We start from the raw sequence: 27953 nt of genomic DNA on the forward strand, positions 1-27953 counted from the left end.
ACGAAGTAAATTAAACACCAGAAACAAATCTAAAAAATAGTCTATTGAAGCTTAAAAAGAAGTAGCTCTTTAAATTGAACAGCAGATATTTTGTATTCATTTCTCCAATTAGCAAGAAAACAAAGTAATGTATAATGTAAAATGAAACTACAAAAATGCATAAAACATTGTTTTATATTTTCTAAATGTTCTTAGAAAAGAGTAATATGTAGTTTGATTTTACATTATATAAGGTGAATTTCAAAGGAACATGGAAATTATTAACATAATTATAGTAGAGAGAAGAATGGAATGGTTTGGTCTTAGAGTCATATGTAACTTGTCCTGGCAAAATGAGGCTCTCCTTCAAGGTAAGCCTTCCACTTTTGACAAAAGCATTTGAGAATATCAGATAAACTACCATAAACTAAACAGTGAATACACAATTGAGTGCCAAAAAGGTAGGTAATGCAAGGAAAACCACCAGGTGCCACAGAGAAGGAACCTGTGGATACAGCAGTAAATTTGTGAGCTAATACAGTCAAGCTGGCAGCCAGGCATGAGACCAGAGTAAGTTATACTTCCTGATGAGCATAAAGCTATGCTCTTAAGGTTCTTTATGACATTTTGTGTTAACCAAATACTAATATGCAAACCTGGTGAATATAAGGTAGTATTTTATTGTGTTAATTTAAATTTTTCAAATTAGTGATGAAGTTGGGACTCATTTCTTACACTTGTTAGTTAGGCAAACATTGCCTTTTGCGAATTTCATTACTATTCAGCAAAAGTTTAGTGACTTGTATGATTTTGTTGTATATTTTAGATATATTATTGACAATTTTACAATTAATTCTTAACCTGCCTTTTAAGAACACAAATGCTTAATTTGGGTATAACAAATATAATATTTTTATATATAGACTCCATGAATTAACTGTTAGAACTAAGAAGAAAATTAAGTAATGTCACAGGATACAACATCAAAATATAAAAATCAATTGCTTTCTTATACATTAACAGTGTACTATCTGCAAAAGATATTTAAAAATATAAGTTATGATAACATTAAAAATAGTTATTAATAAAATTTGCCAAGGTTGTATAAGATTCATAAACTGTCAACTATAAAACACTGATAACATAAATTGAAGACACAAATGAATGGAAAAATTATGTATTTTTGGATTAGAAGAATTAATATTGTTAAAATACTTTTACTACAAAAAGTCATCTACAGATTTAATGCACATTGAATTTATCAATCTATTAAAATTCCATGTGGCAAAATTTCATAGATATATAAAGCAATTTTTTTTTCTTTTTGTTATAGATACAGAGAGAGGGACAGATATGAACAGAAATGCAGAAAGGGAGAAAGATGAGAAGCATCAGTTCTTCATTGTGGCTCCTTCATTGTTCATTGATTGCTTTTTCATATATGCTTTGACTGGGGGGTCACAGCAGAGCAGAGTGACCCCTTGCTCAAGCCAGTGACCACTGGCTTCAAGCCAGAGACCTTTGGGCTCAAGATAGCAACAATAAGGTCATTTAAATGATCCCACGCTCAAGCCAGTGACCCCACGATCAAGCTGGAGAGCCCACGTTCAAGCCAGCGACCTTGAGGTTTCAAACCTGCTTCCTCTGCATCTCAGTCCGATGTTCTATCCACTGCTCCACTGCCTGGTCAGGTACGAAGCAGAATCTTTAAGGTCACATGGAACTACAAACTATCTGCAATAGCTAAATAATCTTGAACAAGAGCATGACCAAAGTCATCATATTTCCTGACTTCAGACTATATTACAAAGCTATATTAATCAACATAGTATGGTACTAGCATGAAAACAGACACATAGACCAATGGAGCAGAATTGAGAACTCATAAATATTCAAATGCATGTAAACTAATTTTGACAAAAACATCAATAATATACAATGATAGTTTCTTTAATAAATGATGCTTGGAAGACCAGACACCCACATTCAAAAGGATAAATTAGACACTGTTTAAACTATCCACAGAAAGCAACTCAAAATAAATTAAAGACATAAACATAAGACCTAAAACCATGAAACTCCTTGAAGAAAAGAAAAAGCTACTGCACATTGGTTTTAGCAATGATTTTGGGGGATGAGAAGGAGACTTATACCTGAAATACAGGCAAAAAAAGAAAAAAATCAACAAGTATCATCAAACTAAAATGTTTTTACACAGTAATGAGAACAGTCAACAAGATGAAAAGATATCTTATGAAATGGGAGAAAATATACATACAGTAGTCCCCCCCATATCAGCAGTTCTGGTTTAAGCAGTTTCTGTTACCCGCACTCAACTTCAGTGTGAAAAATAGTAAATGAAAAATTTTAGAAATAAACAATTCTTAGGTTTTAAATTGCATGCCCCTCTGAAGAGCATAATAAAACCTCATGCTGTCTTGCTCTGTCCTTCCCAGGACATAAATAATTCCTTGACCCAGTGTATTCACACTGTATGTGCTACCCACTTGTCTTTGACTGTCAAAGAAATCACTGTACTCATATCAAGTAACCTTTATTTTACTTAATAATGGCCCAGAGACCAAGTGTAGAAATGTTGTCTAATTGGATATGCCAAAGAGAAACCATGGAGTGATTTCTTTAAGACGTGAGTACAGTATATTTTAAGAAACCACATTCACAAAACTTTTATTGTATATAGCTATAATTTTATTTTATCATCATTAATGATTTTTAATCTCTTATGGTGCTTAACTTATAAAATAAACTTTATCGTAGGTGTGTAGAAATAGGGGAATCGTCATATATATAGGGGTATTGTACTACCTGCAGTTTCAGGCATTGACTGCGTTCATGGAATGTATCTCCTGTGGATTAGAGAGGGGGCTACTGTAAACTGTACATCTGATAAGAAGTTAATATCCCAAACGTATAAGGAACTTACACAATTCAATAATAAAAAAAACACGAATAAAAACAAGTGAGAAAACTGAATTGTCATTTCTCCAAAGAAGATATACTTATAGCTAACATATGAAAAAGATGCTCAACACCACCTTCCTTAGGAGAATAAAAATCAAAACCACAATGAGGTATAACATCAAACCTTTTAGGATTAATATTATCAAAAAGTCAAAAGATAACATCTGTTTACAAGATAAGTAGAAAAGGGAAAGAAAATTGGTATAGCCATTATGAAAAACAGTATGGAAGTTCTTCAAGAAATTAGAAATAGGGCTACCATGTAATCCAGAAATTCTATTTTTGGGCACATATCTAAAAGATACCAAATCATTATTTTGAAAACATACCTGTACTCACATGTTTACTGCAGTATTATTCTCAGTATCCAATACATGAAAATGACCTAATTCTCCACGGAGGAATGGATGTATAAGGAAAAGGTGATGTAATATGGGCACACACACACACACAATTGAATGAAAAATAGTATACAATCAAATTTTCAGCCTTACAAAAGAAATCCTGTCAATTGTAACACTATAAATGAACCAGGAGAACATTTTGCTAATTGAAATAGGCTAGGCAGAGAAAGATAAATACAGCATGATCTCATCTATATGTCAAATCTATAAGTGCCAAATCATAAATGTAGAAAATAGATTGGTGGTACCAGGAGAATGGAGAAAATAGGGAGATGTTAATAAAATGGCAGATTTTTTGTTATGCAACTTAAGTTCTGGAAAGATCACATAGTTCATGGTGATCATTGTCGTTAAAGGCTACATTGTATAACTAAAAGTTGCTAAAAGAATAGATCTTAAATTCCTCATCACAGAAAGAAAAGGTAATTATGTGAATTTGTAAATGTGTTAAATTGTTTAATTGTGGTAATCATTTCACCATGCATATGTATATCAAAACATCAAATAATTAAATAGAAAGAAAAATAATATACAATTCCAAATTTAAAGTAAATGCTTTAAGAAAAGGAGCTCAGGAACTAGACTCAGAAAGAAGCTTGTCTGAAGTTCATTTAATCAAGCCGAGGGGAATTGTAAGACCATCTTAGGCAAAACCTTTTAGTTGAATTAACTCTAAAACTTGAACACTCCACTGTACAGTAAAAAACTCTTGACATGTAGTAATTAAGACCTATTACACGACTGTGTATTTATATGTTGAATAAAATGTTGACTAATAGACACATGACATTTGACTTTTTAAATATTCAATCTAGTTCTGATTATGTTTTTACATTTTTGTAATGCAAAGAAAAGGAACTTTATATGTGGTAGTCCTAACATTTTTAAAAATTAATATATTACATTATCTTAATATTATGTTGAAATATATTGGTTTGTCTGAAATATTTTGTGTTAACCTTTTCAAAAGAAAAATTGAACAACTGAGATTATGCTGCATAAATATTGGAATATTTCTTTAATGGTTTTTAATCAACATTCTCTTTAGGAATTGCTATAGGATATATACTAGCAAAAAAGAAATGTATGCACCTGTAAATTGTTGTCCCAAATAGTCACAAACTGAAATAGAAGAAGGTGTTATTTCATAGCCAAAGATGTCACATAATTAGCCCAATGGGCAATAGCCTCTTTTTGGAAAAGCTTATGTTTGGTCTTTTAGATGTCATCCCTATACAGACACAAACACTGAAAAAAGAGAGAGACCTATGTATTTCTGAGTATTTAACACTCAAAAAAGTGACCTTTTTTTCAACAAGTCTTTTGTATTTTAGGTTTTTTTGAATATATCAATTAAATGTATATAAGGTGAAATTATTTGGAACATGTCTAATACTTCAAAGCACAAAAAATAAATAGGAGAGAAGGATAATTTAGTTTTATTTAACTGTATTTCTTAACCATATTTGGCAAAATATGGTTAAGAAATACAGTTAAATAAAACTAAATTTTTAAAAGCACCATTTTTCAGTACTTTTTTCTTCAAAAGTAAGCTTTGAAATTGCATAAGTGTCATGCAATATAAAAGTAGCCAATTTCTTTCTTCAGGGCCTTACCTAATCAGTTGAAAACAAATTCTCTTTTGAGAAAAGAGTCACTAAAATAAATTTAAAGGTAAGAACACAAATATCATTTTATTTAAATTTAGATTCACTAATGATACTTTGGACAGAACATCTTCCTCTCAGAAGTTTATTAAGAGCCTCCGTATTTCCCTTTAGTGGTTGTTTTCTTGACATTCTACTCTAGATATTTTATTTTCATGAAGAAATTGCCTTTAAAATTCAAATAGCAGGTTATTTTCTGAGAGAAAAGGGGATACAGAATAAATTTAAGAAACTGAAATCCTCATTTTATTCGAGTGGATAATTCTGTTTTCAGCTTAGAATAAGGAACAGGAAATTTTAGCAAAGAGGCAGAATGAAAAAAAAATGGTAGAGCTGCCAAACTTCTCCCATTTCTCGCAATTCAGGTCATCCCTATGTGGATTCATTGTTTGGTATGAAAAGAATAGCCAAAGCAGCAAGCATTCATTCATAATAAACACACAGACACATAAAAGCACATTCAAAAGCAAAGAAAATACCTTCCTGCTGCTGTGGCTTACTGTCAGTCGTTTGTAACATCTGTAATTGACTGGATGAAGCTTCATAAGAGTTTGAGAAGAGTGTAGTCAGGGACTGGAGGCAGATAACATGTTGAAGTCTTATTAGGTTGCTGATGGAAATATATTTGAAAGTAGAGTATAAGAAATCATCTTGCATTTTTCCATGTGAACATCAAAGATGCACTTGAGGTTTATCTTTGTGTTGACATAATATATTTTACAGTTCTTGATATTTTAAATCATGAGTGCAGTTTGAATCCCTGGCTTCCCTTGTTTAACATTTGTAGCAGGAGGTTTCAAGAAAAATATGTAATAAAAATTATTTTGCCAAGAAATATTTCCTAAATGTTTGGCAAAAATGAAAACACAGATTTTTTGGTCAAAATCCTAAATTTAAAATGGGTATTTTTCATAATAATTTTTTTTTTCATGTCTCCCATTTACCTTACTAATAGATCATTATATTGTTTCAGGTGGCAAAAGAATGATCTAAATAGCCACATTTTAGTTCTGAAAGGTGTTTCCAATAAGATGTAACCTAAAGCTATAGGTCAGTGTATAGAATAGCCCTTTATAGGAGCCTAATAAGCTAGTACTATATATTAGTCTTTTTGCCATTTCTTTTTTTTTTTTTTTTTTTTTCTTCTTGGAACCTGGAAAGGCTGTAACTGAGTAACAATATTCCATACACCTTCAAGGTAGAAGCCATTGGCTAAGCATGAAAAATTAGAAAAACTCCTGGGACTTTGGTGACTACAAAGCTGCCAAAAAAGCCCTGGACTTATATTTCAATCTCACTTTTTTTTTAGAATCATTTTTCATATATCTCTATCTGTCAATCTATCTACCTACCTACTTATCAACCTATTTATTTACCATCCATTTATTTACTTATTTTTTCATTTATTATTATTATTATTTACATTTAAACCTCATCTAATTTTTAGGAACAGTATTATGAAAAGGACAACATAAAATACGGGACATGCTCTTTACAACAACCTATCTTTGTAATTTTAATCAGTAATTTTTTTTTTTTTTGTATTTTTCTGAAGTTGGAAATGGGGAGGCAGTCAGACAGACTCCCGCATGCGCCCAACCGGGATCCACCCGGCACGCCCACCAGGGGGTGATACTCTGCCCATCTGGGGCATTGCTCTGTTGCAACAAGAGCCATTCCAGCGCCTGAGGCAGAGACCACAGAGCCATCCTCAGCACCCGGGCCAACTTTGCTCCAGTGGAGCTTTGGCTGAAGAAGGGGAAGAGAGAGACAGAGAGGAAGGAGAGGGGGAGGGGTGGAGAAGCAGATTGGCGCCTCTCCTGTATGCCCTGGCTGGGAATCGAACCCGGGGCTTCCGCACACCAGGCCGACGCTCTACCACCGAGCAAACCGGCCAGGGCCTTAGTCAGTAATTTTTATTGGCTATTCTTATGAATCAATCACTGCAAGTGCATGGTTTCTTGCCACGTAACATATCATTTATTCATCAAATATTTATTGAATCTGATATTGTTTTAGATGCTGGGGATAATAGTAGAGGATTAAACTTTTCTTCTACTGTTTTAGATTTAGTACTGAGATCTTTAAATTACATGACTAAAGACAGACTAATAGGGAAAAATATGTTTCATTATTTTAATTTTATATACATGAGGCTCCACAAAAAATAAGGAATCCCCCTTCAGGAAGTGGTAATACTTGGAAACTTATATAGTATTTTTAATAAAGGGCAATAGAATGGGCTAAAGAGGATTTGGGCATTTGGGGGAGGGTAAATTGTAAGAAGCTACATATAAATATATGGGGAAACTAAAAGGATAAGGGCTACTTTAGTAACCTGTTTTGAAGATTCATCTTGGAGGTGACTCTTCCTCTTCTTTATGGCCATAAAAATCTCCCAGAGGAATTTTGGCAGTCCTCATTTCTCTGTAGTTTCTGCCTGTAGTCTTATAAGAGAAACTCTGAGATTTTTGTTGGAAATGTTGACTTTCCATTAACATCAGATCAAAGTAATCTGTATTCAAAAATGACGTATATTAGGGTGACATATTCTGATCTTCTTCAGGATATACTAAAACATAAAAGCCAACAAAACTTCTGACCTTGTGGAACGTAAGTGCTAATAATTTTGTCAATAATCATAGAAATACACGTAAAATAGCAACTTTGACTCTTGCTAGAAAAGAGACTCTTTACTACCAGATCTTGTTAAAGGAGGTGGGAAGAGTGGCAATGACAGGAATGATAATAGGAGGTAGAGTTCTAGAAAGGAAGGAGGGAAGGAAGGAAGGAAGGAAGGAAGGAAGGAAGGAAGGAAGGAAGGAAGGAAGGAAAGAAGGAAGGAAGGAAGGAAGGGAGGGAGGGAGGGAGGGAGGGAGGGAAGGAGGGAGAGAGAGAGAAAGAAAGAAAGAAAGAAAGAAAGAAAGAAAGAAAGAAAGAAAGAAAGAAAGAAAGAAAGAAAGAAGAAAAAAAGAGAATAAATGTAATGTGTGCCATTTGCCCATGAGTTGGCTCCATCTTCTGACAACTCTATGGGTATTGTCTACAATGTCCTGTCCTGAACAGCCATGCTCAGTTCCTGTAGAGTCATGCTTATGATTCCTTATATCAAGTCCATTCATCTCATATTTGGTATTTCTCTTTTCCTGCTGCCTTTTGTTCTTCCCAATATTTTTCTATTCCAAAGAATCCTGCCTTCTTTTGATGTGCTCAAGAATGACAGTTTCAGTTTTATCATTTTTGCCTCTAGCAATGTTGTAGGCTTAATGGACGCACTTCTTCACCTTTCTAGTGGTCTAGGATATCCTCACAGCTTTCCTCCAACACCATATTTTATATGGCTTTTTTTTTCTACCACCTATCTTCACTGTCCAAATTTTGCACTTTACATTGTGAATGTGAATACAAGAGCGTAGATTATCTGAACCTTGGCTTCTAATGACACATCTTTGCTCTTAAAAAATATTTTTTTTCTTAAAAGAGTACCATATATCTCTTAAAGAATATTATCAAAGAATATTATCAAAATGGAGTAGAAAATGAGAAAATAAACGTGATATATTTGGTGTTATAAAATTTGGGTGAAGATTACACCAGCAAAAGAAACAATAGATCTGGTGCATTTGAGGAAAACACTACTATTTTAATGAGAGTATCTGGATATTGGGAAGTGCTATATATGTGAATGTGTTGTGTGTATGTGTGTGCAAGTATACTATAGGAAAGAATATAATCACAAAAGCAATAGCAAAGAGTGAGTTTTAGATTTTCATTTAAATATAATAGGAATTCATCAGAATATTGCTAATTGCCAATTTATTTGTGATGGATAAACATTTAACATATATGTTTAATAAATGCAAGTGATTGGTTATATCTAATTGAAAAGATAACAAAAATATGTACTATTACAGATTTTTCTTTAAAGTAGACTGTGTTCAATTTCCAAGAAGGCAAATATGTGCATTATTTATATTCTACCTTTCCTTTTTAAAATATTCTTTCCTTTTTGAAGCTATTCTGATTTTTTTGTGTGTGCTTTTTGCCTTGTTCCAGGCATACGTTCCAAGAATCCCAGTGGATGTCAAACCCTAAATATAATGTTTTTTTTACCTGTACATTCATACTTATAAAATTTAATTTATAAAATAAATAGTAATAGATTATCTACAATAATAACAATAAAGTAAAACAGTTATAACAATAGACTATAATAAAAATTATGTTAATGTAGTCTTTTTTTCTATCTTTCTCAAAATATGTTATTGTACTACAATAACATTTCATTTAAAGGAAACACTTATGGCTTCTCTATGGCATATCTGAATTACCAACACACTACTCTTGCACTTTAGCACCATTTTTATATAAAATAAGGGTTACTTGAACATAAGCACTAAGATAATGTGACATTCTGATAAACTAGACAATTACTAAGTCACTAATGTGTAGGTAGTATATACAGTGTACAGATGCTGGGCGAAGGGAGTATTCACGTCCAGGGTGAAGTGGAACAGGACTGTGTAAGATTTCATTATGCTGCTCAGAACAGTGCACAAGTTAAAACATTGATTATTTCTTGAATTTTTATTCAGTATTTTTGGACTGTGGTTGCTACCGGTAACTGAAACCGCAGAATGTGAAACCATGGATAATAGGAGACTACGGTATATCTAAAGAAGCTAAAATAAATATTAGTTCTTTCTCTTATGATTACTGCCATATTATATACTGGAAATGACATCCATTCAACTGACTTGCTTGATTAGATAAAACTCCTCTTATAAAATGTATTAATTGATGCCCACAAAGACATGTTACAGAGTATATTAATTAAACAGGAATAATTTAACAAGTGAAAATCTGTACTATTAATCATTACAACCAGGTCCTAGCTGGCACAGTGGACAGAGCATTGGCCCCAGTATATGGATGTCCTGGGTTTGATTCCTGGCCATGGCACACAAGAAAAGCAACCATCTGCTTCTCCCCTCCTTCCTCTCCCTCTTTTCTCTCTCTTCTTCTCCCATGGCCCGTGGTTCAATTGGTTCAGTTGAGGTTGCTTGCACTGAAGATAGCTTGGTTGGTTCGAGCATTGGCCCCGTTGGGGATTGTCTGGTGGATCCCTGTAGGAGTACATATGGGAGTCTGTCTCGCTATCTCGCCTCCTCTAACTTAAAAATAATAATAATAATAATAATAATAATAATAACCATGTTAATAAGCAGAGGTATACTCTCCTATTGTTAGGTCATCCTGTTGTAAACCTATCACCTCTTCACAAATTAACTGCAGATATTTACTCAGTTTTACCTATTGCTACTTGTTCTCAGGAATGATACAAATTCCCTTAAGTTTCAAAATATTCTAATAACTGTAATCGGAATGTTATTTTAAAATATAAACTTGATAATATCTTCCCATTTTAAAAATGCTTCAGCAATTTTTCTTCCAACTCTTCACTGTGACTCTCATGGCCCATAGAGTATATACTTCATCATCAATATCGTTATTGATTAATTTCATTTTTAAAAAATATTATATTTTTATTAGTTTGAGAGTGAAGAGAGAGAAAAAAAACATGGGGAAAGGAGCAGGAAGCATCAACTCGTTATAGTTGCTTCTCATATGCACTTTAAGCAGGCAAACTCGGGGTTTTGAGCCACAGACAGCATTCCAGGTCGACACTTTATCCACTGAGTCACCCCAGGTCAGGTCATATTTTAATTTTTAATGTCATCATCCTCATCCTCATTACCATCATCAACTATTTTCTAAGTACCAAGACTTACGCTGAATATTTTATGTGGAATTTCCCTCTTAATCCACACAAGCCCTATTATTTTTATCATCCCATTTATGCAATGTAGCAACTGAGGTTAAATGGGGTTAGATTACTTTCCTAATGTCATACAATTTCTGAGATAGTCAGATTTCCAAGCCTGATAGTCTGATTACCAGAGCTCTTGGGTTGAACATTGTTATATTGCCTCCATTATAAATGTGTTGATTGAAAGAAAAATGAACAGCTGCATGATTGAACGAACACCTTTTTCTCTCTCTCTCCAGTTACATCTGAGTCTCACTTTTTGCCAGTTACCTATATAAACTGTATAGAATCCACCCATTCTGATCAGACTTTTCTTTGCATTGAAATGCTAATTTTGCCTTCGGACTTTCACAAACGCTGGACCTTCTTCCCCGAGCATTTTCATTGTTCAAATTTACCTGAATCATACTTCATTATCCGTGAAGTGAGAAAGTCAACGGCATTTATTCTACTATACTTTTTAGCATCTAGTCTACTTTTTTTAGGTGCACCACTTTGTTCTTGTGATCATGGCAATGATCACATTCTATTTTAAATGTCAATTTGCGCGACTCAGCCTCCCACTAGATTGCAGGTACTATGAAGGCAAATACAGTGGTGTCTGTCTTCACCACTGAATTACTAGTGTCTGACACATAATAGACATTTGAGAATGTGAAAAAAAAATTGTACTAAATGGTGTTAAATAAACTTTATTCAAAACTGTTGCAAAAGGGGGAAGATATTAAACTTAACTGCTAAAATAAAAAGTGGGAAGTTTTTAAGATCAGAAATGGGTTTGTGTAAAAAATACTAGGAAATCTGATGTAAGAGGTTGGTTAATGTGGTTAGGTCATCTGTGTTTGTTACAGTGTTTATTGTTTGTATTTTTTATTTAATGAATCTATTGGGGTGGCATTGGTTAACAAAATTATATAGGTTTTGGGTATATAATTTTATAATACATCATCTGTATATTATATTGTGTGTTCACCACCTCAAATCAGATTTTCTTCCATCACCATTTATTCCCCCTTTACTTTCTCCTACCTCCCCACCTCCCTTCTCTCTGGTAATCACCAGATAGTTAATCTACCTATAACGTTCTCTTTTTTTTGCTTAGTCTCATCACCTTTTTACCCAGGCCCCCTACACCTTCCCCTCTAACAGTTGTCAGTCTGTCCCTTGTGTCTATGGGTAACAGTGCTTGTTGTTAACATAGACACAGGTAGATAGATGTAGCATCTTTCTCGCTGATTACATCTCAAAGGAATGGCTGCAGAATCATGGAGAGAGACATTCCTGGGTTGTAAAACTAGCATAAATAGGAAGAAAAATAATATACAATTCCAAATTTAAAGTAAATGCTTTAAGAAAAGGAGCTCAGGAACTAGACTCAGAAAGAAGATTGTCTGAAGTTCATTTAATCAAGCCAAGGGGAATTGTAAGACCATCTTAGTCAAAACCTTTTAGTTGAATTAACCCTAAAATTTGAAAACTCCACTGTACAGTAAAAAACTCTTGACATGTAGTAATTAAGACCTATTACATGACTGTGTATTTATATGTTGAATAAAATGTTGACTAATACACACATGACATTTGACTTTTTAAATATTCAAACTAGTTGTTCTGATTATGTTTTTATATTTTTGTAATGCAGAGAAAATTAACTATGCTATTATATTTGGTGATACACATGTAGAGTTTAATGTTTTAATTGAAATTTTTAGTTCTCCATTTACTGAGCTTCAAAGAAATTACTGATAATGTTAAAGTGCATTGTATATAAATGCCTCAATATAAACATAGTAGCTAAATAGAGAAGAAATAATCATTTTAATGCCTGCTAACTAAAATTCTTGCACATTTTAAATGGTATTTAATGTTGCTTAAATTATGGTGGCTATAAAGGACATATGTCCAATCTAATTAAACCTGTGTTATTTCAAAGAAAGTAAATTTATTTATATTCTCCAAACTCTTTTTGGATATGGTATTGGTAATGTTTTTAAAGTGTTTGCTTATGTTTATTTACACATTTAGAACACTATGGATAACCTTATCTATAGCACAACAGTTAATTTAACTAAATCTATCATATTGTACATTAAATTATTTTTCCCTTCCCAGCATCATCCTTGCCTCTCCCAATTTTATATGTCCAACCATTGTTTATATTTATGAAAGTTAATCCCAGATCTAAATTTTATTAACTGACCATGGGTATAGTTAAGTTTCTACAGTAATAAGTTAACCAGGCAGAAATTTAGCAAAGATATGGGAGGAGGAGAAGGGGTAAATATATCCACATTTAATTGGACCAAATTTACAAATCAGTAGTATTTAATGCATTTTATTCTCCCTTGACTAAAGTGGTTTATTTGCATGCATTCTCAGTGGCAGTGTCCAGGGAAACTAAGATTTTTTTGTCATTTTGATTTAATGCAGACTTGCTCAGAAAACTCAGCCCTGATTCTGCATGAGAAGGACTACCAACGGACCCTAAAACGTGAGTGTTATTAATCTGTGCTATTGAATACTATTATGCCATATAACTGAACTAGAGATATGACCTGCCATTTATTAAGATATGTAATGAAAGTCATTAAGTGTAATTGTACACTATAAGAAATGCAGCAAGTGAGAACTGATTCATGTTTTGTTGTCCAATTTAAAATAATTATAATAATTTATACTTTGAAGAAAAAAATACATGTGCGCTAGTCATTGAAATTCAGTTTAAAACAGTTTTATACAGTTTAAACATTCTAATTTATTTATTGTTGACAAGATATACAAATAAAATCCCTTATAAGTAAGCATTTACATATTATTTTTTATATAATTTATTTTAAATATTTGCTATACCCAATATTCCATATATTTAGCGTTTCAATTTTTCACTCTTTTTTTTTCAAATAGAATGAGTAGTCTATTAAAAGTAAAAGCTTGATTTGCCGTTCTTCTTGTTCTCTCATTGATCTGTTTTTCAGCTAATTTATTAATTGTTGGCATCTCTTCTCTCTGTTTGTCCTCTGATAATTTGTCTTTGATAACCTTCTCTTTTGTTCTTGAACTTTTGCTATGTCTACAACTCTGAGGTATCAGAATTGTCAAGATTAAAAGTAAAAAAATCAAGAGATACAGAGCTTACAAAAGTTAGAGAAGACATGAGGCTTCTTGTAGACTGATGAATTTCCCACTAACATAAGAGATTGCACTTTATCCTATTTGCTGTCACAGTACCTGATGTAATAAGGGGATATCCACCCCCAATAACAGATGGTGGGGGCTGTTTATTTGGTGAGAATATGCCAGGGCAACATGTCATGTGGTTTATCTTTGAAAGTGAGGGTAAAACAAGCTTGCTCGGCTGCAGATAAGCGACTTAGAAGCAAACTATTCAGATGTACCTGTCACTAATCTATCCGGAGGTTTTGTGATTCATACACACTGTTCTGTGTGCGATGAAGCATTAAATCAGTTTCCTCTGGGAGCAGGTCATAGTCAGGGGTTGTCAGATCTGTGCTGTGGGATGGTGTTCCTCGAGTCATATAACCTTTTGCTACTGAATTTCTATCAATTAGAAAACTGGTTCTTGAACGTAATATGTTAGATGATCTCTGGGAAGATTTTAACAGCAAAGAGACTAACAAAAATTAATAACTATATTCATGTATGAGTGTTTGTAACAAAAAAATTAATCAACTGTTCTGCTGTTAGCACAGTCACTTATTCTGATAATAAGTAGTTTTAGTTATGTTTTCCAATAATGACCTCTCTCTTAATGAATGCATTTTTAAATTTATTTAAACAAAAAGATATGAACTTAAGTGTTAATTTGTACTGAAAAAGTACAGAGCTTTTTTTTTCCCAAAGAAAGAGCTTCAGAAAATAAAGATTTTCCCCATTTGCAATATAATTGTTCTACTGTGGAAATTTCACTTTATTACTCTATATAATTTGAAAGAAAATGGCATACCTTGGAAAACGAGACAGATACCAGTTTAAATTTGAAAGGATCATAAACAGGAAGAAATGCTTACTTTCATGTAATATTGTGCTGAGGGACTTCAGTACAGATTCATATTGTTTTTGGATGTGACATATTTAGCAAATACAAAAATACCTTTTTCCTTTATTTTGTCCATGATGGGTGGGGTATGTAAAACTATAACCTGATATCTTCTCTTTGGTTTTAAGTGTGCTTTATTTTGTATAAAATGAAGCCAATATGTGGCAATGAGGTAGTAAATAAAAGTAATAAGTAAAAACTTTCTAAAGTTTTCTTAGCATGCATGACAGCAGTTTTAACTATGGGCAAATTAGCAGTAAAAATATATAGATTTTCTCTATTTTTAAATTTAAAGTTATCCCTGGTATTCTGTATTTCAATGCAAAACAAGCTTGATCATTTCATGAAGTAGCAAAGAGAAACCCATCCAACTGGATTAAAATGAAGACTTTACGCTGTACTCATTTTTCTCTTTTTTTTATTTTTCTAGTTGTGAAAATATTTATTATTTAGCATAAAGTAGAATTTTTTTATTAATGCATTAAACCATACTTATGGTGGTACTATGAGAACATATTAGATCACTTGTATAGAATTTACTATATTTAAATAATATATTTTTCACATTTTCCAATCCTTAAATTAGACTACAACCTTAAAACCTTGTACTGTCTTTTAATAAAGAAAAGTATGAAATAAATATATTTTATAATATTATATTAGGGTTTCTAAGTGTTTTGGCAAGTGTTTCTTTGTAAGAACAATAACAACAAAAACACAATTATTTTAGTTCATAAAAATAAGTAAACAATATCATGATACCATACTGGTAATTAAGCATATTTCTGTCCTCTTCTCTCTATTTTATTTTTATAGAGAATAAAAAATGTCTAAACTTTGAATTTTTCATAAGTTTATAAAACCTATTATATACCTCACTATAAAATAGTCTTCTCTTTTCGGGAAAATCATTTTTTAAAGGACTAAATTGATGTTATTTTTATAGTAATTCAAATAAGGAACCATTTTGTTAGAGACATTTAAAGATTTTAACAAGTATTTTGTTGCTTAGAATATAACGGTATTTTTACAGTTCTGTTATGAATTTTCCTCTGTTCTGTACATGCATAAATCCCTACCTTTCAGAGTATGCTTAAATAACTCAAATGCCACCTCTTCAAAAACTTTTCTAACCAGCCAATGTAGTCATTATCTCTTACAGAAATTTGACCTCATAGCATTTACCATAATTCGTAAGCATTTTATCCAGACTATATATATATACATATATATAAGAATTGTACATATATATAAAGAATACATATATATAAAGAATTACTTACCTGTTAATTTTTGTGTCACTTCTACAAAACTTAAGCACAATATCCAGTGCCCATCATAGTCCCTGAAATATAATAGTCAATATGATTTATTGAGTAAGTGAAATCAGATCATTTTATTCCATAAATAAAAACATAAAAAAATATATTGTATATATTAAATACACAGTACTGAATGTTATATAATTACCAGTTTATTTAACAAAATGATTACAAATACACATTATAAATAAAGAAGTGAGTAACCTTCAAACTTCAGTAGGTTCTTTACTACACAACTAAAGCCTACCAAAACTTACTAGATGTTACATGGCATAGAATATATAATTAGTATTGCCTAAGTAATTATAAATTTTTCTGTGGATATTTTTTCAACAGTTAAAAGAAAAACAAAATATCTTTATTATTATTATTTTAATATTTGAGAGAGAGAGAGAGACAGGCAGGGAGAGAGAGTGTGAGAAGCATCAACCCATAGTTGCTTTATTTTAGTTGTACACTGAGCTTCTCATATGTGCCTTGACCAGGGCTGTGCCAATGCTTCCTTGCCCAAGCCAGAGACCTCAGGGTTTTCATGCCAGTGACCTTTGGGCTCAAGCTGGTGAGCTTTGGGATCATGGACAATTCCCCGCTCAAGCTAGAGACCCCGCATGATGAGTCTGCACTCCCAGCCAGTGACTTTGGGATTTTGAACTGAGGTCCTCAGCATTCTGGTTGATGCTTTATTCACTGCTCCTCCACCAGTTAGGCAAAAATATATTTATAATATTAAAAATATCCATTAATTTTACACGTATTTCTTGAGAGCTAACTATGTGTAAAACTGTGTGCAGAAATCTGTAGGAGATTTACTATTTTAAATTGTTTTAACTCTCACCTGATAAAATAGCAAGAAAATTCAAAATATGCTTAAAAAATACAGTGGAGCTTTAACTATAAAACAGAAATTGAGAATGTTAATAGTATTGAGCAGAACTAGAGTTCACTTCCAGATGTGGGAGTAGCAACATTGCTGAGAGTAATTTGACACCAAGCTTTGAAGAAAACTGAAGGAAATTTTAGCACAGGGAATGGCATAAGAAAGTCATGAAACAGCTGTTTAGCCAGCGTTAGTAGCTTATTCCAATATATAGTATCAACTTAATGTAGGAAGATATGTTATGTTGGCAGCTGCTTCTGATAGAAGTTATGTTTGAAAGTACATTAGGATAATATTGTGGAAGATTTAACTCTAGTTAAAGAATTTGGGGGTAGTGGGCACATGATGCAATATACAGATATGTATTATAGATATACTTGAAACCTATATGGTCCTATTAAACTATGTCTCCTCAATAAATTTAATTTAAGAGATATAAATTAGGATTCTGTGGGCATATAGCATTGTCCCCTGAATACATGCAATCTATGCTTGTCTTAAAAGCCTAAAAGCCTGACCAGGTGGTGGCGCAGTGGATGGAACGTTGGACTGGGATGCCGAAGACCCAGGTTCAAGACCCCGAGGTCGCCAGCTTGAGCGCAGGCTCATCTGGTTTGAGCAAAGCTCACCAGCTTGGACCCAAGGTCGCTGGCTCGAGCAAGGGGTTACTCGGTCTACTGTAGCCCCACGGTCAAGGCACATATGAGAAAGCAATCAATGAACAACTAAGGTGTCACAATGAAAAAATAATTGATGTCTCTCAACTCTCTCCATTCCTGTCTGTCTGTCCCTATCTATCCCTCTCTCTGACTCTCTTTCTGTCTCTGGGAAAAAAAAGAAAAGCGTAAAAAATAAGAATGTAGTTATTTTAAATAATAGTCTAGAAAAATCTGGTACAAGGTACAATGAATTTTTCTTTTGGAAGTGCTATATACATGCAAACATACATACATGTACCCCAAAAATGTGTGTACAGGTATGTGTATGTGTATCACTTAATCTGGCTGTATCTTACAAAATAGGTTAGAGGACAATCAGCGTGAATTTGTATAGAAATTATTAATAATTTTGAGGCTCCATCATTCATTTTTGTATCTGTAAAAATGATCATTATTTATAATAAAAAATATAATTTTTCATTTTCTTCTACTTTGTGGAGGGAAAAAGGATCGTGTGTCCAGTTTGACTGCACTGCCCTGTGAATAATCTATTCAGAAGAGTAGAATGATCATTTGTTGTAGAATAGAAAGGTAATAAGTAAGTAGCCTGAGTAAATACTATTCATAGAAAAATATATACCAAATTATTTGGGGGGGGGGGAGAATAGACACAACTATTTAGCTCACATCTCTATTCTAGAATATGAAGTTTCAAAGTGATTCTACTTAAGTTGAGTAGCTTTGCGTGTGACTCTCATGCCCTTTAATAATTTTAGAACTACATGTCAAAACCTTCATGATATTAATTGTTTTAATAGAACTAGTGAAGACTTAATTAATCATTACTACATGGACAAAGAAATGCCAGGGACAATATCTTGGTGGTCAACTATTTAGCCGAAACATCAATTTTAACAGTACGCGAGGAATGTGGTATATAAAGTACAGGTAAGCCTTTTACAAATATAAGCTTTTAGTTATTTTGTTTTCCAACAATATAAAAAGAGATCAAGTACTTAGTACCTGAGTATAAATATGCTTTTTTTTCTTTTCTTTTCCAAGTGAGAGGAGAGAGAGAGAGACAGACTCATTTTTGCGTCCCAACCGGGATGCACCAGGCAACCCCTATCTGGGGACAATGCTCTGCCCATTTAGGACCATGCTCACAACTGAGCTATTTTTAGTGCCTGAGGCAGAGACTCAATGGAACCATCCATAGTGCCCACAGCCAGTGCATTTGAATCAATAGAGCCATGGCTGTGGGAGGAGGAGGAGGAGGAGGAGAAGGAGGAGGAGGAGGAGGAGGAGGAGGAGAGAGAGAGAGAGAGAGAGAGAGAGAGAGAGAGAGAGAGAGAAGGGACAGAGTAGAGAATCAGATGGTCAATTCTTCTGTGTGCCCTTACTGGGAATCAAACCTGGGACATCCACATGCTGAGCCAACGCTCTACCACTGAGCCAACTGGCTAGGGCCAAATATGCTTTTTTTTTTTTTTCTGTATTTTTCTGAAGCCGGAAACGGGGAGAGACAGTCAGACAGACTCCCGCATGTGCCCCACTGGGATCCACCCGGCACGCCCACCAGGGTCGATGCTCTGCCCACCAGGGGGTGATGCTCTGCCCCTCCGGGGCGTCACTCTGTTGCAACCAGAGCCACTCTAGCGCCTGGGGCAGAGGCCGAGGAGCCATCCCCAGCGCCCAGGCCATCTCTGCTCCAGTGGAGCCTCTGCTGCGAGAGGGGAAGAGAGACAGAGAGGAAGGAGAGGGGGAGGGGTGGAGAAGCAGATGGGCGCTTCTCCTGTGTGCCCTGGCCGGGAATCGAACCCGGGACCTCTGCACGCCAGGCCGACACTCTACCACTGAGCCAACCGGCCAGGGCTCAAATATGCTTTTAACTTTCTGAAAATAAAAATATTTTTAAAATTTTATTTGCTGATAATTTCTATTGTTTACTGTGTTTTCCATGATGACTAATTTAAAACACTGAATGGTCATATCACTTTGTTAAAAAGCTTTATTAAGACTACCCTTAGTATCTTAATGAAATGTCAGGAATCAGTATATGCTTTCAAAGGTTTTTCCTAATTATGTATCTTTTTTTTTTTTGACTGACACAGAGAGAGTCAGATAGAGGGACAGCTAGGGACAGACAGACAGGAAGGAAGAGAGATGAGAAGCATCAATTCTTTGTTGTGGCACCTTGCTGTTCAATGATTGCTTTCTCATATGTGTCTTGACCGGGGTTCTGCAGCGGAGTGACTGACCCCTTGTTAAAACCAACAACCTTGGGCTCAAGCCAGCAACCTTGGGCATCAAGCCAGCAACATTTGGGCTCAAGCCAGCAACCATGAGGTCATTTCTATGATCCCACATTCAAGCCAGCGACCCTGCACTCTCAAGCTGGTGAGCCCACATTCAAGCCGGATGAATCCACGCTCAAACCAGCAACCTCGGAGTTTTAAACCTGGGTCTTCCACATCCCAGCCCAACGCTCTATTTACTGCACCACCACCTGGTCAGGCACAATATATATCTTAAAATCAGTTCCACAGAAGGTAAAATAATTTCCTTTTTTTGACATTTGTTTATCATGTGTCTTTCAGGGATTGATTAATTTTAAATTTCATAAATCTAGAGTACATCTGTTACAAATGTTCTCTTTCTAAATAAACCTAATAACCAAATATACTGTTTGGCAAGCCAAGTAGAAAATCCATCTATTTAAATCTAATTTATACTTCTATTGTCAATATGTAGTGTTCTTAGCTAGGAAAGACATAGTTAACTCAATAATGTTAAAAATAAGTGACTTTTCCTTTTGAGGAACTCTCCTTATAATTTTTATACTTCCTGCTTTTTATCCAGAGCTGTAAATATCATGGATGAACTAATCCTAACTTTCCTCATTGCCATGCTCTTTTACGTTTCCAGAATTTTTGCTGTTACAGTATTTAGCTGGGGCTTTTCTTCTCCAGTCCCAGTCTTCATTCCTTTTCTCTGCACACTTAACACTTGTTGTTGACTTATTGATGGTAGACATATTGACATGTGGGAGATGATATCTCATTGTGGTTTTAATTTTAATTTCTCTGATTATTAGTGACATTAAGAATCTTTTCTTATGTCTACTGACTACTTATATGTCCTCTTTAGAAATATGTCTAGTCCGGCTCTTTCTCATTTTTTAATTGTATCTTTATTTTCCCTGGTAATTAGTTTTATAAATTCTTTATAAATTTTGGATATTAACCCTTTGTGCAATATATCATGGATGAGTAAATTCTCTCACTCAGTGGATATTCTTCATTTTGTTGATGGTCTCCTTTGCTGTGAAAAATCATTTTAGCTCTGGCCAGTTGGCTCAGTAGTGGAGCATTGACCCAGCATGTGGATGTCCTGGGTTCGATTCTCAGGCAGAGCACACGGAAGAAGCAACCATCTCCTTCTGCACCCCTCCCCCTCTCACTTTTCTCTCTCTTTCTTCCCTTCCTGCACCCATGACTGAAATGGAGCAAGTTGGCCCTGAGTGCTGAGGATGGCTCCATGGCCTCTGCCTCAGGTGCTGAGAAGAGCTTGGTTGCTGAGCAATACAGCAATGCCCCAGATGGGCAGAGCATTGCCCCCTAGTAAGCTTGGTGGGTGGATCCTGGTCAGGGGGCACGCAGGAGTCTGTCTCTGCCTCCCTTATTCTCATTGAATTAAAAAAAATTAAATTATAAAAAAAATTATTTTAGTTTAGTGTCTCATTTGTTTATTTTTTCTTTTGTTTTTGTTGGCCATGAAGTTATATCAGAGAAACATTGCTGTGAGAAATGTCTAAGATTTTTCTGCCTATGCTTTCTTCCAGGATTATTTGATTTTGGGAATAATACTTGTCTTTAATACATTTTTAGGTTATTCTTGTTTTTGATATAAGGTGTTCTAGATTTTTTTTTTTACATGTAACTGTCCAATTTTTCCAATATCATTTATTGAATAGAATGTCTTCACCCCATTGTATATTCTTACCTCTTTTATCATTATTAATTGACCATGTAGGCATGGGTTTACTTCTGGGCTCTTTATTCTGTTCCATTGATCTAAATGTCTGTTTTTATGCCAGTATCATGTTGTTTTGATTACTATGACCTTGTAGTTTAACATCAGCTACCTTAATTCCTCCCACTTTGTTCTTTTTGTTGTTGTTGTTGTTGTTGTTTTCAGAATTGCTGTGGCTATTTGGGATCTTTTGTGGTTCCATATACATTTTTGAAATATTTGTTCTAGTATTGTGAAATACACCATTGATATCTTAATAGGAATTGCATTGAATCTATAGATTACTTTGGTAATCTGAATATTTTAATGATGTTAATTCCTCCTATTCATGAACACAATATAAGCTTTCACTTGGTGTTTTCTTTGATTTCTTTCTTCAGTGTCTTATAGTTTTCTGAGTACATGTCTTTTACATCCTTTGTTAAATTTATTCCTAAGTATATCATTCTTTTTGAAGCAATTGTGAATGGTTATGTTTTCTTAGTTTCCCTTTCTGAGGTTTCATTATTGGTGTATAAAAATGCAACTGATTTCTGGATATTTATTTTGTTTTCTGCTACTTTACTGAATTCATTTATTAGTTCTAGTCATTTTTCAGTGGATTCTTCAGAGTTCTCTATATACAGTATTATGTCATCTGCTAACAATGGCAGTTTACTTCTTTTATTCCAATTTGGATGTCTTTTATTTCTTCCTCTTATTGCTGTAATTAGGAATTCTATACTGTCTTGAATTATAATAGTGATAATGAATATCCCTGTTTTTTTCCAGATCTTAATGGAAATACTTGTATTTTCCCCCCATTGAGAATAATGTTAGCTGTGGGCTTGTCATGTATAACCTTTATTATGTTGAATTATGTTTCCTCAATTTCTACTTTACTGAGAGTTTTTAACATAAATTGGTACTGAATTTTATCAAATATTTTTCTGCATCTATTTATATGATCATGTGATTTTTATCTTTCATTTTCTTTATGTGGTGTATAATGTTTATTGTTTTGTGGCTGTTGTATCAACCTTGATCTCTATAATAAATCCCACTTGATCATGGTGTATAACCTTTGTAATGCATTGCTGGATCTGGTTTGGTAATATTTTGTTGAGGAATTTAGCATCTATGTTTATTAAGAATATTGGCCTATAATTTTCTTTCTTTATAGTGTCTTTATCTGGTTTTGAAACTAGGATAATGCTGGCCTTATAAAATGAGCTTGGGAGTCTTCCTTCCATTGGTCTTGGATTTGTTTGTTGGAAGTTTTTAAATTACTGGTTCAATTTCATTAGCTGTAATCTGCTAATTCAGAGTCTATGATTCTTTCTGATTCAGTTTTGAAAGACTCTATGTTTCTAGAAATTTATCCACATTGTTTAAATTATCCAATTTTTGGCATATAGTTAATAATATTTTTTCCATGCATTGTATTTCTTTGATGTCTGTTGTTACTTCTCCTCTTCCGTCTCTGATATTGTTTTTTGATTCCTCTCTCTATTTTTCTTTTTTTTTTTTTTAAATATTTTATTTGTTTATTTATTTTTACAGAGAAAGGGATAGATAAGGACAGACAGACAGGATCGGAGAGAGATGAGAAGCATCAATCATCAGTTTTTTGTTGGGACTCCTTAGTTGTTCATTGATTGCTTTCTCATATGTGCCTTGACTGTGGGCCTTCAGCAGACCAGTAACCCCTTGCTTGAGCCAGATGAGCCCGCGCTCAAGCTGGCGACCTCGGGGTCTCGAACCTGGGTCCTTCTGCATCCCAGTCCGACGCTCCATCCACTGCACCACCAACTGGTCAGGCTCTCTGTTTCTCTTGAAGAGTCTAGTTCATGTTTTCTCATCTTATCTTTTCAAAGAACCAGATCTTGGTTTCATTGATCTTTGGTATTTTTTAAAGACTCCATTTTGTTTATTTCTGCTCTATATTTATTGTTTCCTTCCTTCTACTTACTTTGAGGTTTGTTTTTCTTTTTGAAGTTCCTATAAGTATAAAGTTAAATTGTTCATTTGAGATTTTTCTTGTTTCTTGATATAGACGTGTAATGATATTAATTTTTCTCTTCAGACTGTTTGTGCTGTGTCCCACAGATTTTAGGTTGTTAAGTTCTTGTTTTTATTTGTTTCAAGGTATCTTTGATTTATTCCATGATCTCATTGTTAGCCCATTCATTATTTAGTAACATGTTATTTAGCTTCCATGTTTTTGTGTTCTTCCTGACTTTTGCTTGTGATTGATTTCTAGTTTCATACCATTATGGTCAGAGAAAATGCTTGATATGATTTCAGTCTTCTTAAATTTATTGAAACTTGTTTTGTGTTCTAACATGTAGTTTAGAAAATGTTCCATGTGCACTTAAAAAAGAATGTGTATTCTGCTGCTTTGGGATAAAATACTCTAAAGATATCAGTGAGATCCAGCTGATCTAATGTGTCATTTAAGTAGCCATTTCCTTGTTGATTTTCTTTCTGGAATATTTATCCATTGATATCAATTCAGTGTTAAAATCCCCTCCAATTACTGTATTACTGTCAATCTCTCCCTTTCTTCATTAAGTTTTGTTTTACATATTTAAGTTCTCCTACATTGGGTGCATAAATGTTTACAGAGTTATTTTCTGTTGTTAAATTGCTTCTTTTATCATTATGAAGTGTGCTTCTTTATCTTTTACTGTAGCCTTTATTTTAAAATATATTTTGTCAGATTGCTACAAGTATTGCTACTCCAACATTTTTTTTAAATTTTCATTTGAATGAAATATTTTTTTTCCATACCTTTAGTGTTAGACTGCATGAATTATTCATTCTGAGGTGGGTCTCTTGTGACAACATATATATGGATCTTGTTGTCTTATTCATTCAGTTACCTTATGTATTTTGATTGTAGTATATAAGCCATTTACATTTATAATGATAATTGATAGGTATGTATTTATTGCCATTTTATTCCTTATAACTAGATTCATATGTTTTGTTTTGTTTTTTCCTTCTTCTTCTTCCACTTCTTCTGCTTAAAGCAGTCCCTTTAGCATTTCTTGTAATACTGGTTTTGTGGAAGCAAACTCCCTTAGCATTTTCTTGTCTGGGAAGCTCTTTATTTTTCCTTCAATTTTAAATTATAGCCTTGCCAAATAAAGTAGTCTTGGTTGTAGGTATCTGCTTTTCATCACTTAGAATATTTCATGCCAATCCCTTCTTGCCTGACATGATTCTGTTGAGAACTCATCTGACAGTTCTATGGAAGCTCCCTTGTAAGTAACTGTTTGCTTTTCTCCTGATTCTTTTATGATTTTCTCTTTGTCTTTATTCTTTACCATTTTAATTATGATGTGTCTTGGTGTGGACTTTTTTGAGTCCATATGTTTAGTACTCTCTGCACTTTCTGGATTTGTGTGTCTTCTTCCTTCACCAGGATAGGGAAATTTTCAGTCATTATTTCTTTAAATAGTTCTCATTCCCTTGCTCTCTCTCTTCTCCTTCTGGTACCCCTATAATACAGATGTTCTTATGCTTCAGGTTGTTCCAAAAGTTCCTTAAACTATCTTCAATTTTAAAAATTCTTTTTTCTTTTTGCTACTCTGATGGGATGTTTTCTTTTCTCTGTTGTCTTCCAAATCACTAATTTGAACCTCTACTTCATCCAATCTACTTTTTATTCCTTCCAGGATGTTATTAATGTTGGCTATTTAATTATTCATTTCTGACTGTTCCTTTTCGTTATGTCTATGATTTTTTTAAAATTCTTTCTATTTTTATGTTGAAGTTTTCACTTTGTTCCTTAAGCATACATATAACAATTACATTGAACTTTGTATCACATAAATTCTTTATTGGCATTTTAGTTACCTCATTCTCTGGAGTTTTCACCTGTTCTGTCATTTCGACCCTGCTCTTTTCTTTCTCTCTCCATTTTGGCTCCTTTGTGTTTTTTTCTATGTATTAAATAGATCTGCTATGATTCCTTGTCTTTGTGGATGGCCTTATGTAGTAGGTGTTTTGTTGAGTTTAGTGTTGCAGTCTCCTTGATCACCTGAGCTGGTTGCTCCAGGAATGTTCCTTGTGTGAGTTATGTGGGCCCTCCTGTTGTAATTGAGTCCTGATTGCTATTGGCCCACTGTGTATAGGATAACCCTCAACCATTGCATGCAAGCTGGTGTGTAGGTGCTCACCACAGGAAGCAGAATTTGATTCTGCTGGGTTTGGTGCCTGATAAACTCTCCTTTATGATATGTTTCTTGAAAAAGTAATTGAATTCTGCTAAGCTCCAACGCTCTTCAAGCTGGCCTCTAGAGACATTAGTTCTGAGCCTCTTGGGAGGAAACCTGGAGCAGGTCGATGTAAAACACTGCCTGTGATTGGCCCTCAGCAACCTTTTTGGAGCTAAAAGTAATCTACAACTTGTGGCTGCCTCTGCTTTGCTTAAGTGCATGCAGAAGGACCAGGCTGCACATCAAGAATAACTTTTACCAGCCTCTGTCCCAGGAATAGGTCAATAAAAACCCAAAAGCACCTTGAGATCAGTCTCCAGCTATCTCCTTCTGCTGGCTGCTTGTTAGGCTTGGCCACTGAAAGAGCTTCTGGTAGAGTTGGCAGGGTGGGAATAGTGGGTCGCCCCTGAGAGAGAGATGCCCGCTATACTTCAGGAAAGGTAGTAGATGTAACCCCTACCCCAGAGTCACAGGTCTCAGGCTGTCTTGGATATTTTTTATCTGATCTCAGTGGGGCAAAGCCATTAGGAGTCACGTAGGTGGGGCCTCTGGAGCTCCAAAATTTGGTCTTCCAGCAGCCAGGAGAGTGGTTCTACAGAATCTCCCTTGAGGGGGGAGAACAAGTTAGATTCTCAGGAAAGTGGAAGGCCTCAAAGCCAGACAACTGAGTCACTGAATCGCCTGTCACCCCCACTCCAGTCTGTCCAGGCCTCTACTCCCTGGCCAAGGCCACTGACTCCTCAGCAGGACTTAATCTCTGCAAGGTGGGTTGAGAGAGATTTCTGAGAGTGTAGCAATTGCTTTCTCCAAGGTTGATGCCACACAAAGGGGAGTACTCTGCCCAAGTTAGATGGTAACTATCATATTAGAAAATGACTAAGCACAGTGTAGCTGTTCACTGTCTCCCACTGTGTGTCTCTTCAGAGCTACACACCTCAGTCTCACCTCATGCATCTCTAATCCCCTTAGCCTTCCCTCCTATGGAGCCTAGTGTGAGTAGTTGCAAATGAGATTTTGTATGTTAGCCTTTTAGAGGGTGTCCATGTCGCTGCAGACATTCATTTCTTTCTGGCTGACAAAATCTTGCTACTTTTCACAGTTTAATGCTATGTGGGCACCTCTTCATGGCTCTGTGGCCCTAGGCTGGAGACCTCAGCTTTGGGTTTAGGCTCCTCCCTTTTCAGGAAGAATTCCCTCAGCAACTGAGATATCTCTCTGGAACCTCAGCTGCTGCTCATGTAAGTGCAACCAGCCCTTTTCATATCTTTGTCCTTCCTACAAGTTTTGATGTGCTGCTTCTATGAATTCTTGCTTATAAGAGTTCTCTTAATTTAGTCTTGAGTTGTTTTTTCAGGATAGTTTTTCTTAAATTTTATTATAACTCCAGTTTGGTCCTGGTAGTAGGTAAGTGTAATATTCACCTACACTGCTGCCATCTTGGACCCCCCTCATTGCCGAAGTTTTGACTGATGTCATTCTGTTTTAGTGCTGATAAAGATGCTAGTATTTTATTTTAAAAAATACATGGGAAAAGTCAAATTTTAGGTAAATGTTGTAAGCTGAGCACTTACCTCTGCTTTCCACTGTCAAAGTCCACTAAAATGACACTACAGAGTGTTTTTGTTTAAATTCAAACACACACTCTCAAGTTAGGGAGACTGAAAACAAAGCAATAATATTTTGCAACCTTGGAGGCCTCTGAACCAGAGGTAAATAACAAACACATGAGGAAAATATACTCAAAGTTGTCAGTGGGGAAAGATAAGTAATACTATAACTGGCATTATACTGAAGAATTCCCCAAAGTCTTAGTTATTTGCAGTACAAGATATTTCTAGTTCTGGGGAGAAATGTTGAGGTAGAGTGGAGGGGAAAAAAGAGACATTGGTTAAGAATGAAGAATGTTAGTCATCTGGATATTTTGTGTTTTGAAAAT

General features: G+C 34.5%; 1 protein-coding gene across 1 annotated transcript in view; it reads left to right on the top strand.

The window, feature by feature from the left end:
- MGAT4C (MGAT4 family member C) overlaps positions 1-27953 on the top strand; it is a 489918-nt gene that overhangs the window by 85489 nt on the left and 376476 nt on the right. The window contains exon 2 of the mRNA XM_066365755.1: positions 13293-13353. The gene's annotated coding sequence lies outside the window, so the exon portion shown is untranslated. The remainder of the gene's footprint in view (positions 1-13292; positions 13354-27953) is intronic.

The sequence above is a fragment of the Saccopteryx leptura genome, chromosome 2, assembly GCF_036850995.1.
Source record: "Saccopteryx leptura isolate mSacLep1 chromosome 2, mSacLep1_pri_phased_curated, whole genome shotgun sequence".
NCBI classification, from domain to species: domain Eukaryota; kingdom Metazoa; phylum Chordata; class Mammalia; order Chiroptera; family Emballonuridae; genus Saccopteryx; species Saccopteryx leptura.